The sequence below is a fragment of the Anas acuta genome, chromosome Z, assembly GCF_963932015.1.
Source record: "Anas acuta chromosome Z, bAnaAcu1.1, whole genome shotgun sequence".
Classification (NCBI taxonomy): Eukaryota; Metazoa; Chordata; class Aves; order Anseriformes; family Anatidae; genus Anas; species Anas acuta.
In genome coordinates this window covers 24160667-24177175 of record NC_089017.1, presented here as the reverse complement: position 1 = coordinate 24177175, position 16509 = coordinate 24160667, and the positions used below count along the sequence as shown (strand labels likewise).

At 39.9% G+C, this 16509-nt stretch overlaps 1 protein-coding gene across 4 annotated transcripts in view; it reads left to right on the top strand.

Annotated features, from left to right (window-relative positions):
- Window positions 1-16509, top strand: part of LOC137848220 (histone-arginine methyltransferase CARM1-like) — a 70000-nt gene that overhangs the window by 14481 nt on the left and 39010 nt on the right. The window lies entirely within an intron of this gene.

The window sequence follows — 16509 nt, the reverse complement described above, 5'->3', positions numbered from 1 at the left end:
AAAACAATATGAATGTAACCTAAGAATGACTGTTAGTGTTGTGCTGCTGTTACGTGTTTTCTTGCTTGTTTTTAACTTACGTGTTTGAGAATTACAATTCAGCATTGTGTTTTCATTGATCTCTTTCTCTTGAGCCTGCAATTTTGTGTTGGCATCTACAGAGTACCATATCATAACTGAGGAGATAATTAAGATTATGTTGTTCAGTGATTTACTTGGCTTATTACATAGATAGCTAATAACAAGTGATTAAGGTAGCAGACAGACAAGTTTTTCTCTACTCTTTGGTCTACAATCTCTACCATGGCTTACTTACCTATGGAGGTCCTGATTCCAAAAGGCACTGATTGTTTGGGACCCCAAGACAAATGAAGTTCCAATTAGTTCTCTTGTCCTCCTTTAAAAACAAGTATTTGTAAAAAAATAGTTTTCACACTGTATGGTGTTATTCCTGGGAGGAGTACTTTGAAGATTAAGTGGTAAATTCAATCCCCTCTTTAGCTGTATTCCTTGGTGATTTATCTTTAGTTAATTTATATAGCTAAATATCATGAATTAGATAAGAACAGTATAGATTGTCTCTTAATTTATTATTTCTGATTGTTTTTTAACATGACAAAATTGAGCGTCAATATTTCTGTCTTGCATGCTGTGTTAAACTGAAAGTCACTGATAGGATGGTTTTTCCCCATGCTATAGCAATAGTTTTCTGGTCCTTCTACATGTTAACTATATCTAGTAGTCCCTAATCTTGAGAAATGTATCTGCTTTTACAAAGAAGACAAGCCTTTAAAGAAGAAGCCAACCTTTTGTTTGTTTGTTTTTAACTGCATACAAGTGCAGGTGTTAGTCTCACTTTTATGAATTTTCAAATGTTTATATGCATATAGTATATAAATGAAAATTATTCTGTAATTTTAAAAAAAGAGGTCTGAAAACTCCTTGTTGGTATGTTAAAAGTGTTAACTATGAAAATGCAATGTAAAAGCCTTAAAAATCCTAAGTCCTCTGTCATTTAGGAAGATAGAGGAAGATGAGGAGTGAGGAATGAGGGGAGAGGGAAATTAATGCCCTGCTTGTGCCCACACAGAGAATTGCTGTTTGGCTTCCATCATAAATCACAGACTGTATCTTCCATTTCCTGCTGAACATATGTTAAACATCTGAGAAGGATCATGCAGGCAATAAATATGAAAGTTAGTAGCCTAAAGGCTTCCCCCCCCCCCAAAAAAAAAAAAAAAAAAAAACAAAGATCGTTTCTCTGTAACAGATCAACCAACCAGTCAGTAACTCATCTGTGGCAGATTTGGTATGTAGCTTTCTACTCCATGGTGGAAATGCCCTGCTTAATTTAGCACAGAATTCGTTCATGAGCAAGGATAAATTGTTCTTTCTGATTCTGGCAGAATGTGGATTCCTTCTCTTTTAAACCTAACTCTGTTCTCCAACGACTTTCACAGTGCGTCCAGACATTAGACATACCAGTACTTTGCAGATATTTATTTACTAGCAAAACTCATCTTAAAAGTTGTCAGCTCTAATTATGTGTGCCACTTATATAGAAGCACAATAGAGGAAAATAAAAACGGGCTTCTTACAGTTTGTAGTTATAAATAACATATATTACTTGTGGATATCCACACAGAGAATTGAGATAGAGACATAAAAGTGTGTGCCTGTATATACATATTAATATATATGTAATACATATACTAAAGGTATACATAGTTATTTTGTGTATATAGACTGCACATGCTGTTAGTGTAGTATAATTTAAGCAAAGGAACGTAGTATGTCTTATGGTGATTTTTTTCCCCTCAATTATTATTTCTCAGAATGACATATCTGTTGAGCTATGATCCCATTAACCAGACAGTCCTGAAGAAACAAATTGGTGCCGAGGACCTGGTATGCAAACTGTACTTACCTGAGAAGGAAGCAAGAATAGAGGGTGTGTATACTTTGAACTAGATCTAGACTATTCTCATAGACTTAATACACATTGACTGTTGAAGTTTATTCCTGGAATGCATATTTTGTTTTAATTTCATCCAGAACTCAGCTTAGTGTGACTCCATGACTGCACAGTCATGCAATCCAAAGCACAGTAAGTAGAGACAACTAATGGATTTACCTGAAGGCCAAGTAGTTGGAAGAAAGGTGTTCAGCTGTTTAAATGTAAGAATCTGTACCTAATAATAAGGTTCACGAAGTAAACAACCAAAATGACACCGTGTTTGCTCACTAGATTCTGTGTGAAGTAGTGACTCGAATTTTCAGCAGAAATAAAATAAAGAGTTTGGCTTGCCTAAGTCTTATTTTGTTTCAGTCAATTTAAAATACAGTAAAATTCACAAATGTTTTTAATATTGCAGCTTGAAACTTGTGCAGAGTTTTACAGCATGAACAATGAGGTGCAACTTTTTAAGAGAACTTTCAACACATAGACTGTAATTGCAACTAACAGGAATCATGAAATCTAGCATTTGTTAGTCTCAGAGAAGCAGTAGGAGGTTCTACTACTGTAATTACTCCCAAATCAGAAAAGATTTGATTTTTAAGCCATACTGCATGCACAATTGTCATCCTTAATTTATCACCTCTGGGGCATAGAGTTTGGTTCTGTGTTGCACTTCAGTTTTTGCATTTGTCCACTGTCATATAGTGGCTGTAAGCTTTGTAGGTGTTTTCCCTGAGTTAAACCATGTATATGTCTATCCCAAACACTGGATGGTCTTTGGGAATATGCAGCCATCAGTTTGACCTCTTCAGATTCCAAGGAAATAGGTGTCTGTTAATAATTTTCCAGGTTGTTTTTGGAGTTGAGTACTATGGTGTGCAAGAACAAATACTCATCAAGTGATTTTGGAGACTGTTCATCTATCTGTAAATCTGAACACAGGAGGCTACCAGTGACTGTTCCTGCTGCTGTATCTATATCCATTAGTCTTGCTGTTCAGACCTTTGGGTTTGCCACTGTCTCAGTCTGTGATTTTCTATGGCATTGCTTTTCTTCATCCAATTAAAGGCAGCTGTACAAAAGTTCTGTAGTGTTTTGAGCTGACTCACTGTTTTCAAGGTGTAGAATCTAAGGGAAAGCTCAAGGTTTGAGCACTTCTGGCACTGTTTTCAGTACTTTTTGTTTCTCCAGACTTTCCTTGAACATTTCTGTGGGAATGTTTTTTAGCATTAGCATTTTAAAATGCTTGTTTATTCTGATTCCTGGGAGGACAAATTGAAGGGGATTGGAAAAAAAAAAATCAATCCCCAGCTTTTGAGCAATTTGTAATACTCTAAAAATAAATTGCCACTAAACCTGTGCTACCAGATAGCAAGACATGTCTGTGTCTACCCATTCAACGAGGCTCTCCCTAAGTGTTGCTAGACCTTTCATATACCAAGACTTTCAATACTGTGGTTGTTTACATCTAGTAGGCACAAGTAAGCCACCTACATCAACCATATCTGCCTCAATATTTCCATTTCATCCTATTGTACTGTATTAAGCCAAATAATCTTTCTTCATTAAAGCATGATTAAAGCATTCATTTTTCATTAAAGTTTAAGGTATATTTTGAGGAAAATTGTTTATATAAAAAATCACATTTTGAAGATGAATAAAGTGAAAGATCCAATTCTTAATATGTTTAAAAGTTCCAAAAATATAATGTTGAGTTTTGCAATATGACAATAATCTTTGCAACCTTTATGTAAATCTAACTACAGCTTTAAAACCCATTTGTCTCTCTGTTGTTTAATACTACTCTAATGGTTGTTCTAAAGAAAGTGAAACATTTAAATTTAGATACTTCATAAAGTCATTTAATGAATTATGAATATTCTTTAGGTAATATTTTTAGTGTGAGACTGACGCGGGGGGAAACTTTAGCATCTGCTAATTCACATTGCTTTAGGCTGTGACTGAAGCTTGAATTAAAGGTGCTCCTTTAATATTCTTCTTGATAATAACTGACTGCTCTGTGAATCTGGCTTCATTTTTATTTTAGTTCAAATGTGAATTACTTACTAATGGATGGAATGTTCTGGTAGAAGAAAATTTATTTTAGTTAGAATATTTAGGTTGGAGGTAGGACAGTATTTTGCTTTCTGCTTACCACAGAAAGTGTGTGTTACTGTTGCTAAAAATGTAAAAGATTTTTGCTTTGGGAAAAGTGTGACTTAGGAAATTAATAATGAGATTTGGAGCATGTGGAATCCAGCTTCTGATGCATGACGCAATGCCATAAGTCATGTTTCCTGTAAAAATGTACAACTGATTGAGTCTCTTGAGTGCTGACTGAATTTCCAAGCATTGAATTCTATTGTGCTGATGCTTGAAATGATTCCCTGAATAGTACGTGTGGAACAAACCATTCCCATTACAGAAATCAAGACTAATAAAAGAGTTTAAAAGTACACTGCAGAATTTGAATCTTAAAGTGACCCAGTCTGCAAATTGTGTTTTAATATTCAGTCATGTTCAAAGCAAAATTTTCTAATGGTGATTGAAGTATTTGTAAATGAGCTGTTAAAATGAACAGAATCTTATTAGTCCATTCTGCTCCGTTTATGACTATGAAATGTTGTATATTTTGTTAAAAGATGTATCAAAAATCTTTTGAGCAAATGCTATCAAACAGATGTAAATTCAAGGATTTCTGGAAGCTTTTTTGGCTGTGTGGTGAACATTCTTGGAATTTTACTAAGATACTTATAATAGGTGTCACTGTGAATGTCTGAAGTCTCCTTACAAGCAAATAAAAACAAAAAGATGTTCTTCCTTTTTTAGAGATGATACTCCAACCTTGGACATCTTGGATGGTAATCTAACCTTGATCAGTTTACTGTATTTTTATTTCCCATTTCTAATTTTTTTCCAAAGCAGGCATTTTATTATTTAGATAGTGTTCAACTCTGTTCCAAATGGCAGACCGTGTCCCACTTAATAACAGGAGACAGGTTGACCAGTCTTACTGTTTGACATAGTCTTGTAACGTAGTCTTGTCTGACGTAGTCATGGACTACCATACAGATGAGGGGAGTGATATTGCCCTCTATGTCAATGACCAGCTGGAGTGCACGGAACTCTGCCTGGAGGAGGATGAGGCACCAGCTGAGAGTTTATGCGTTAAGATTAAAAGGAGGGCAAAGACAGGTGACATTATAGTGTGGGGGTCCACTACAGGACACCTGACCATGAAGACCGAGTAGATGAAGGCCTCTGAAGACACCTTCACAAGCCTCTTGGGGGGTTTCAACCAACTCAATATCTGTTGAAGGGACAACATAATATGGCATAAGCAATCCAAGAGGTTCCTAGAATGCGTTGATGATAACTTTCTTCTTCAAGTGACAGAGGAGTCGATGAGGAGAAGTGCTATGCTGGGCCTTTTTCATACCAACAAGGAGGAGCTTCTGGGGAATAAAAAACCCAAAGGCATCCTTGGGTACAGTAACCATGAAATGGTGGAATTCAAGATCCTTGGTACAGCAAGAAGGGCACAATTCAAGTTCACAACTGCGGACTTTGGGAGAGCAGAATTTGGTCCCTTCAAGTATCTACTTGGTAGATCCTCCCAGTATCATGGGATAAGCCCTGGGGGGAAAAGGAGCCCAAGAGAACTGACTAATGTTCAAGGATCACCTCTTCCAAGCTCAAGAGCAATGCATAGCAGCAGAGAGGAAGTCAGGCAAAAATGCCAGGAGGCCTCCATGGAGGAACAATGATCTCCTGACCAAGCTCAGATACAAAACCAAAACCTACAGAGGGTGGAAGCAAGGACAGGTAGCCTGGAAGGAATACAGTGGAATTGTCCATGTAGTGAGGGATCAAACTAGGAAAGCTAAAGCCCAGAGAGAATTGTATCTGGACAGGGACATCAGTGGTATCAAGAAGGTCTTCTGTATGTATGTCAGTGATAAAAAGAAGACTAGGAAAAATGTAGGCCCTCTCTGAAAGGAAAAAGGAGGCCTGGTTACCCAGAATATGGAGAAGGCTGAGGTACCCAATGACTTTTATGCCTCCATCTTCACCAGGAAATGTTCTAGCCATACAGCCCAAGTCACAGAAAGCAAAGGCAGGGGCTGGAGGAATGATGAACTGCTCACTGTAGGAGAGGATCAGGTCTGAGACCATCTAAGGAACCTGAATATGCACAAGTCCATTGGACCTGATGAGTTGCATCCAAGGATTCTGAGGGAACTGCCAGATGAATTTGCTAAGCCACTATCCATCATGGTTGAGAAGTTGTAGCAGTCTGGTGAAGTTCCATCTGACTGGAAAAGGGGAAACATAACCCCAATTTTTAAAAAGGGAAAAAAACGAAGACCCAGGGAACTACAGAGCTGTCGTTCTAACTGCTTTGCCCAACAAGATCATGGAGCAGATCTTCCTGGAAACTGCTAAGGTGTGTTGATTGGTTACAGCCAACATGGCTTCACTAAGGGCAAGTCACGCCTGACAAGTTTGGTGGCCTTCTATGATGTGGTTATGGCATTGATGGATAGGAGAAGAGCAACTGATGTCATCTACCTGGACTTGTGCAAAGCATTTGACACATGACATCCTTGTCTCCAAACTGGAGAGATGTGGATTTAACAGATGAACCACTAGGTAGATAAGCAATTGGCTGGATGGTGCAGTCAAAGAATTGTGGTGAATGGCTTGATGTTCAGGTAGACTAGTGATAAATGGTATTCCTTTGGGGTCAATACAGGGACGGGTGCTGTTTAACATCTTTGTCAGTGACATGGACAGTGGGATCGAGTGCACCCTCAGTGAGTTTGTCGACATCACCAAGCTGTGTGGTGTGTTCAACATGCTTGACAGAAGGGATGCCATCCACAAGGACCTGGACAGGCTTGAGAGGTGGTCATATGTGAGCAGCATGCAGTTCAATAAGGCCAAGTGCAAGGTCATACACCTGGGCTGGGACAATTCCAAACATGAAACAGGCTGAGCAATAAGTGGATAGAGAGCAGCTCTCCAGAGAAGGACTTGAGGGTACTGGTGGATGAAAAATTTGACATGACCCAGCGATTTGTTCTTGTAGCCCAGAAAACCAATCATATCTTGGGCTACATCAAAAGAAGAATGGCTGGCAGGATAATGGAGGTGATTTTCCCCTCTGTTGTTCTCTCGGGAGACCTACCCTGGAGTATGGTGTTCAGCTCTGGAACCTGCAGCATAAGACATAGACCTGTTCGAGGGGGATCAGAGGAAGGCCACAAAGATGATCAGAGGAGCACCTGTAGTGTAAAGAAAGGCTGAGAAAGTTTGGGTTATTAACCTAGAGAAGAGAAGGCTGCAGGGATGCCTTACACTGACATTCCAATACTTAGAGGGGTCCTACAAGAAAGACTAGGAACAGACTATCAGGAATTATAGTGACAGGACAAGGTGGTGGTTTTAAACTAAAATCGGGTTAGTTTATATTAGATATAAGGAAGAAATTCTTCAGAGTGAGGGTGGTGAGGCATTGGAACAGGTTGCCCAGAGAAGTTGAGAATACCCCATCCCTGGAAGTGCTCAAAGCCAGGCTGGATGGGGCTTTGAGCAGCCTGGTCTAGAGGGAGATGTCTCTGTCCATGGCAGGGGAGTTGGAACTAGATGATCTTTGAGGCCCCTTCTAAGCCAAACAATTCTATGATTGTATGTTGTGTTTTCTTTTTTTTTTTTTTCAAACCCATTCAAAGTTATTACTATATACCTGTCATCGATTGTAGGCCAAATTGACTGCATAATATAAGTACTGCATTTTAGTAGTAGCCTGTAACACATAATGCAAAATGTTGTGGGAATAGCAGTTCTCTAAGGCTTTTAGCAAAACTCCCTAGATCAGAAAATTAAATGTTTGTTGGTAAATACATTTTATTTATTGGTTTATTGAAAGTATCGTTGTTTTGGATTGATGCTCTATGTGTTTTGTGTTTTTGTGTTTGTTTTGTTTCTGTTGTGTTTATTTTGTTGTTTTGTTTTGTTGTTTTTTATTCACCTCTGGGCTTCTTTTCTCTTATTCTTTGCATGGATTTTTTGTTTTGTTCTGTGTTTATTTTCCCTCCATTTCTCCCTTATCTGCCATCCAAGTTTAATGTTAGATCGTTTTGTTTTGTTATGTTTTGACTTGTTTTGTTTTGCTACTACTCCACGCTCTTCACCCTTTGGACTAGTAATAGAATCCCATCTATTTTGAGCAGATGAGTGAGATGCACTACTTTAATATCTCGTGGTTTTATATGTGTCTTCTGCTGTAAGGATAAGTGCTTTGTAAAGAGAAATAATTATGAAGTTCTGTTTATGCAGTGTGCAACCATTCAAGTGACAAATTACCAGGAACAGGGTATGAATATCCCTGTGGAAACTGCTAGAGTTCTAGAGCTGCTTCTTTCCTTTTTGAGAAGGAGCAGAACTCTTTGGGAGGATATTCCTGTTCTCTTTGGTCATGAGAATCAGTTTTAGCTGGCCTTAATTCAGTGTCTACCCAGTGCAGTTTTTAGGTTATCACTGTAGTAATATCTGCAGAATAGTTCCAACAAGTTATCAGACTGTACAATTGATTAGTTCAAGTTCAATATCTAGCAGCAAATACAAGTTAGCTGAGATGCATATCTAGTCAAACTTTACACATGAATTCCCCCATTTTTCACCAAAATATAGCTTTCTGTCAAGGTGAAAGTTTTCAGAGGCATACCTGTTATAAGACTTAAATTAAAAAAAAAAAAAATAGGGAAATGAAAACATACCAAAATCCTAACAAGCTTGGCTTTCAAATAAAATGTTTAAGAGTTATATTTTTAATGTTCTTTTATGAAGTAAATTGCAAGGGAAACCTTTTATTTTTTCTAAACAAGATTCTTGCAAAAGCATTTCGGTCTACAAAAAGTGGAAGTTCTTCTTGCCTTTTAAGTGGCTGGGTAAGTGAGAGTTTTGTTCTGAAATCTAATAATGCATTCATTAAGGTGAGAGGGGAATATACAGAAAAGTATAAATGAAAAGACAATAAATATTTCTTCGTACCTCTCTAATTGAAAATCTTGAGCCATTAATATGACACTATTGCAACATGTCTGTAAGTCTTGTAAAGTTTTGAGGTTTTTTTCAACCTACTGGTTGATTTAAGTGATTGGGGCAATGAGAGCATAGAGATTTGTTTTTCAGTCAGTGAAAATTGTAAGATATTTCTTTGAAGACAGCCAAGAAGAGTTCCTATGTTCTTCCCAGTTTACAGTTTTACCAGACAATAAAGCTAATGAAATAGTTGGGAGGTTAGAAAGAAGCCTTAGCATGGCATCAAGAAGTACCTGTGCCCATACCCCCAGACAAAAGCACATGAATTTGGATTTTGCAGAAGACCTTTTGTTTCCAGGTATAACCCCTGATAACCCCACAAATTTCATGAGTAAACAGATTCCTGTTTAAAAATTTTATTTTTTTAAATATAGATAAACAAGCAAAAAGTCAGAACTAAATAAAAAGTGGTGACATTCTAAGCAGTACACTCAGATTACTAGGCAATACCCTCCAATAAAGAAGCATTATAGCCAAGATTGATTTTGTAAAGATGATAAAAGATCTGAAGAGGTTAGCTGATTGTTCCCTGAGATGAGAAATTCAATTCCCTACAGCCTCAAAGGAAAAGATTTGTAGAGTGCTAGAAACTTGATGAAGAACATAGGACTGAGGATTAACAGCAAATAGCCTTTGTCTGTTCTTGAAAAATACTTTGCTCATTTTTGGTCTTGTATGCTTAACCCCTGGTTTTAAAATAAGTGACCCACCAGTAGTCCAGGCTGTCTGGTTTTGGTGTAGATTCTTTTCTTATTCCCTTCTACCATTAAGAAAGAAGAAAATCCATTTTTCATAAGAGCTAGGGACAGTTTTTCATGTATTTCTCTGTATGACAGCTTAAGTTTCCAGATTCTTTGGAAGATCAAAGTAAAATTTCATTTTAAGGACCTTAATCAATATGCACATAAAGCTATATTTTATATCACAAGCAGAATGATGTCCAAGCAAATAAAGAATTTCCTTTATAGAAAACACAAGTTAACAGCTTAGTGTATTTGCATGCAGAAGCAAATGGAGAAAAGATAGGCTATTGTAAATAGTTGTTGGATATAAGAAATAGACTTGCTGGATATAAAACACAGACTCAAGAGAAATGCTTTGCTTTCTTTTGGGACAGTCTACAAAAGGGAGAAACATAATGTTGGTTGTCTGCGCTAAAGAGAGACAGAATTGTTTATGTACTTTGTGTCATGTGTGGAGTGTGCACAATAGCCTACTCCTTTTTTTTCTGTATTTAATATGCATAATTATGTGTATTTCTTAATATGCAAAAATGTACTATTTGGCAGTTTTCCCTGAGAGTCACGTAAATGAATATATGTCTGAATTCTCAGAAAATATTTGAAACATTTCTCAGAAAATACTTGAAACTGGGAGTAATTCTTACAAAAAATTCCTGGGCAATTTTGGATGCCCTAAGTGATTTCCTTTTGAATCCTTTAACTGTTTGCATTCAAAAGCAAAACAAAATCCTAAATTCGCATCTGCAACAAGAATTCCTTCCCTAAACCTGGTATTTATTTAGTGATTGCTATGTAGTAAGTAGAAGTAACTAAAAGGTTTTTGATGAATGCTTTATTTGTAAGTGTTTAGAAGAAAAAGAATATCACTGAAGAGATGAAGAGTAGCAAATTCATGCCAGGAGTGGACTTTTCATGGTATATTTATTCAATCAGCATGGGATCAGAGAAAGATATGAGTATTTCTCGAAGGTGGACTCACTACGTTTTCATGGATAAGTGATAAAGTTTGTTTTTCTGGTTGTTTTTTGTTTTTGTTTTGTTTTTCACAAGTGTATTTTTCACTTCTCATGCAACAACAGTAGTTAAGTGAAGTTCTTTTACAGAACTATTTTAACTGTAGTTGAAGTTAAGTTCTTTGTTTAACCTCAGATGTTTTTTCTCTCCACTAGTTGGTGGTGTCCCTTGGGAGGCGGTTCTGAAGGGCAGAGGGGTCCAGGAAGGCTGGGCGCTCTTCAAGAGGGAAATCTTAATGGTGCAGGAACGGTCTGTCCCCTCGTGCCCAAAGGCGAGATGGAAGGGAAGAAGACCATCCTGGCTGAACAGAGAATTGTGGCTTGATCTTAGGAGAAAAAAGAGGGTTTATAATCTTTGGAAAAGTGGGCAGGCCACTAGGGAGGACTATAAGGATGTTGCGAGGCTGTGCAGGGACAATATTAGGAAGGCCAAATCTCATCTGGAGCTCAATCTGGCTACTGCTGTTAAAGATAACAAAAAACATTTTTATAAATACATCAACACAAAAAGGAGGACTAAGGAGAATCTCCATCCTTTACTGGATGCGGGGGAAACTTAGTTACAAGAGATGAGGAAAAGGCGGAGGTGCTTAATGCCTTCTTTGCCTCAGCCTTTTGTGGCAATAGAATCATAGAATCATAGAATCATAGAATATCCTGAGTTGGAAGGGACCCTTAAGGATCATCAAGTCCAACTCTTGACACCGCACAGGTCTACCCAAAAGTTCAGACCATGTGACTAAGTGCACAGTCCAATCTCTTCTTAAATTCAGACAGGCTCGGTGCAGTGACCACTTCCCTGGGGAGCCTGTTCCAGTGTGCAACCACCCTCTCTGTGAAGAACCCCCTCCTGATGTCAAGCCTAAATTTCCCCTGCCTCAGCTTAACCCCGTTCCTGCGGGTCCTGTCACTGGTGTTAATGGAGAAAAGGTCTCCTGCCTCTCGACACCCCCTTACGAGGAAGTTGTAGACTGCGATGAGGTCTCCCCTCAGCCTCCTCTTCTCCAGGCTGAACAGGCCCAGTGCCCTCAGCCGTTCCTCGTACGTCTTCCCCTCCAGGCCTTTCACCATCTTTGTAGCCCTCCTCTGGACACTCTCCAACAGTTTCATGTCCTTTTTATACTGTGGTGCCCAGAACTGCACACAGTACTCGAGGTGAGGCCGCACCAGCGCAGAGTAGAGCGGGACAATCACCTCCCTTGAGCTACTAGCGATGCCGTGCTTGATGCACCCCAGGACACGGTTGGCCCTCCTGGCTGCCAGGGCACACTGCTGGCTCATATTCAACTTGCTTTCTACCACGACCCCCAGATCCCTCTCTTCTAGGCTGCTCTCCAGCGTCTCATCGCCCAGTCTGTACGTGCAGCCAGGGTTTCCCCGTCCCAGGTGCAGGACCCGGCACTTGCTCTTATTGAACTTCATGCGGTTGGTGATCGCCCAGCTTTCCAACCTGTCCAGATCCCTCTGCAAGGCCTTTCCACTCTCATTCGAGTCCACAACTCCTCCAAGTTTGGTGTCATCAGCAAACTTGCTCAAAATACCTTCTATAATACCGGTTGTTCTCTGGATACCCAGTACCCTGACCTGGTGGAAGGGGATGGGGAGCAGGATGTGGCCGTCACTATCCGCGAAGAACTGTTTGGTGACCTGCTACGGCACTTGGATGTGCACAAGTCGATGGGGCCGGATGGGATCCACCCAAGGGTACTGAGAGAACTGGCCAAGGAGCTGGCCAAACCACTATCCATCATTTATCAGCAGTCCTGGCTATCGGGGGAGGTCCCAGTTGACTGGCAGCTAGCAAACGTGACGCACATCTACAAGAAGGGCTGGAGGGCAGACCCGGGAAACTACAGGCCTGTCAGTTTGACCTCAGTGCCAGGGAAGCTCATGGAGCAGATCCTCTTGAGAGTCATCACGCAGCACTTGCAGGGCAAGCAGGCGATCACACCCAGTCAGCATGGGTTTATGAAAGGCAGGTCCTGCTTGACGAACCTGATCTCCTTCTATGACCAAGTGACGCGCTGGGTGGATGAGGGAAAGGCTGTAAATGTGGTCTACCTTGACTTCAGCAAGGCTTTTGACACTGTCTCCCACAGCATTCTCCTCAAGAAACTGGCTGCTCTTGACTTGGACTGGCGCACGCTTCGTTGGGTTAGAAACTGGCTGGATAGCCGGGCCCAAAGAGTTGTGGTAAATGGAGCCAAGTCCAGTTGGAGGCCAGTCACTAGTGGCGTTCCCCAGGGCTCGGTGCTGGGTCCAGTCCTCTTTAATATCTTCATTGCTGATCTGGACGAGGGCATTGAGTGCACCCTCAGTAATTTTGCAGATGACACCAAGCTAGATGCATGTGTCGATCTGCTTGAGGGTAGGAAGGCTCTGCAGGAGGATCTGGATAGGCTGCACCGATGGGCTGGGGTCAACTGCATGAAGTTCAACAAGGCCAAGTGCCGGGTCCTGCACCTGAGGCGCAATAACCCCAAGCAGAGGTACAGGCTGAGAGATGAATGGTTGGAGAGCTGCCTGGCAGAGAAGGACCTGGGAGTGATGGTTGATAGTCGGCTCAATATGAGCCAGCAGTGTGCTGAGGTGGCCAAGAAGGCCAACGGCATCCTGGCTTGTATCAGAAACAGTGTGACCAGTAGGGCTAGGGAGGTGATCGTCCCCCTGTACTCGGCTCTGGTGAGGCCGCACCTCGAGTACTGTGTTCAGTTTTGGGCCCCTCGCTATAAGAAGGACATGGAGGTGCTTGAGCGGGTCCAGAGAAGGGCGACGAAGCTGGTGAGGGGCCTGGAGAACAAGTCCTACGAGGAGCAGCTGAGGGAGCTGGGCTTGTTCAGCCTGGAGAAGAGGAGGCTCAGGGGCGACCTTATTGCTCTCTACAGATACCTTAAAGGAGGCTGTAGAGAGGTGGGGGTTGGTCTGTTCTCCCACGTGCCTGGTGACAGGACGAGGGGGAATGGGTTTAAGCTGCGCCAGGGGAGTTTTAGGCTGGATGTTAAGAAGAACTTCTTTACTGAAAGGGTTGTTAGACATTGGAACAGGCTGCCCAGGGAAGTGGTGGAGTCACCATCCCTGGAAGTCTTTAAAAGACGTTTAGATGTAGAGCTTAGGGATATGGTTTAGTGGGGACTGTTAGTGTTAGGTTAGAGGTTGGACTTGATGATCTTGAGGTCTCTTCCAACCTAGAAATTCTGTGATTCTGTGACAGTGTTAGTCATGGATAAGTGTGTAGAATGTGGCGTTGGGATTAAAAGTTTGTGAAAAGATTGAGCTGTATTAGATCTAATGCTGTTCCTTCTTTTATTCCTGAATCTTTACTGCCATCTAACAGAGAGGATTTTTAGTGTCTATTTTTCTAGAAATAGATTAATTAAATTACACTTTTTTATTTTCTGTTATAGCTTGTCAGAGCTTTTTGTGGTCTTACTATAAAGACCACAAAAGACCACTTCTACTATAAAAACTTTGAGGGCATCTGAGGTTCGTTATGAAAGATTGTGGAGGAAATTTGCCAGTCTCTTGGTATTTCTTTCTATTTTGATGTCTATTATGTTAATATCTCCTCAACTCAGTGAATATTAATTGTCATTTGCCAGCACCTTGGAGAGCGCCAAGTACAAACTTCTTACTTGTATATAGAGGAGTACTATACCACAAGCAAGTCATATTTCTTTTTTTTTTTTTTATAGAATCATAAAATAATTCAATTGGAAGAGAGCTCATTCGGTTATCTGGTCAAATCTGCTTTGCAAAGCAGGTTCCACCCAAGGTTGCTCACGGCTTTATACAGTTATGTCTTGAAAACTTCCGTGGATAAAAAAGTTCACTGCATAACCTCTCTGGGTACCATCTTCCAATTTTTCTCACCCTGCCCTGGTTCTGAAATCAGTTCTTCAGGAGGACACCAAAGATGTTCTTCTGCGTTGCCAAAAAGTCTCTGCAGAGGTATGAAAATAGTGCTGACGTGCAACTTGAAAGGAGACGAGCACGTTGTTGAAACTGTAGCATTATCTCTTATTGTCAAGTAGAAGAAGGAAAAAAAAAAGGATAAGCTTAAGAATATTTCTGCTGTTAGTTGCTTTTCTGGTGGTGTCTCTCTAAAGCAGAGAAATAACAGAATGACTGATTTATTTTAAGCTGTTTCTTGATTCTTGCAGTAGAAAACTGATGCTGCAATTTGTGTTTTTCTTCATCTTTTGTCATGATCCAATCACTTACTGTTACATTCTGGCCATCATCCTTGTATATGTGAGTGAAAAGGGCATGTTGAAAGCATCTGTACATTTTCACTGGAGTTTACAATTACTTTTGGACCAACTTGAGTAATTTTGAGTCCTCATATCACCTGAAATTCAGATGTGTGACATCTTTTTCCCACTTGAGTCGACATGACAGAAGTTATGAAATGAGTTAGGATTACTTTATCTCACCTAGTAATGGTCTAGGATAATGCACATAGTGATTACAGTTGAGCACTCTAGCAGATTTAATCAGTAGGTGAGGTGCTTGTGTCTACAACAAATTACAGAATAGGTGTATGAATTTTCTTTTAGAATATCGCTGCCCTACTGTTTTCTGCTGTGGTTGGGTTAAACTTACTTGTTTGTAGCAAACTAATGCTGTAATGCTTCTAAGAACTGTGCCCAGAGAAGCTGTGGATGCCCTATCCTTGGAAGTGTTCAAGGCCAGGTTGGATGCGGCTTTGAGCAACCTGTTCTGTTGGGAGGTGTCCCTGTCCAGGGCAGTGGTGTTGGAATTAAATGGTCTTTAAGATCCATTCCAACCCAAACCATTCTATGATTCTATGATATTATTGCTCCAGATTTTTGACAAGTCATATCGTTACAGCTATTAGAATGCTAATAATCTCAACTGGGAAAAATGACCTTACTCTCCAGAGGCCTAGGAGTGAACTTTGTTATATTAGTCTAGCTTGGAGTTGCCCAAGAACTTCAAGGGGCTATGTCTTCAATTCATTCAAACTTCTCTGAGGAACTATGGCTATTTGTCATTTTTTCGAAACAACATATGACTACCTCAGAAGTGGAGCTTTTTTATCCAGTTTTCAAGCCTTAGTGATTCCTAGCTGTGCAAAGAATGGAAGGCTTGGATAAAAATAATGATAGGCTGTGAAACTTTTACTGTGGTCTTTGCTGTCTTTTTTATACAATTTTACCAAGTGTTTAAAATTTTCTACAGTTGGTCTTGCCCTATTCAAAAATATTTTTTGACTCAGTAAAGGTAGCTTTGCATTAACTATACTTATGTCAATTCCTGTAGACATGGGTCTTTGATTTCATTCCCAGATATCCTTACATTGTACTTGTCATGATTTCCAAAGATAAATGGGAAGTGACTTGCTATCTTTAGCCTCTCTTTGCTTTTGGATATACCAGCTTCCTGCACTGGAGAAGGATCAGCGCAACAAAATTTTTGTTTTGCAGATTTCGTAATTTCCTGAAATGATGAGGGAAATCCTTCTTCTTGGTTACTATTTTGAGAAGTTTACTAATGAGTCATTTCTAATGTTTACTTCAAACCCTTTACTTCAAATGACTTTTATTAGAATTATCAAATTGTTATCAAATTATCTCCAAAGAACGAGAGCACTTAACAGGTGCTTCCCAGTGCACATACTTATATGCTCCAGGCACTTGTTATTTTTCATTGAAAATCTGTGAGC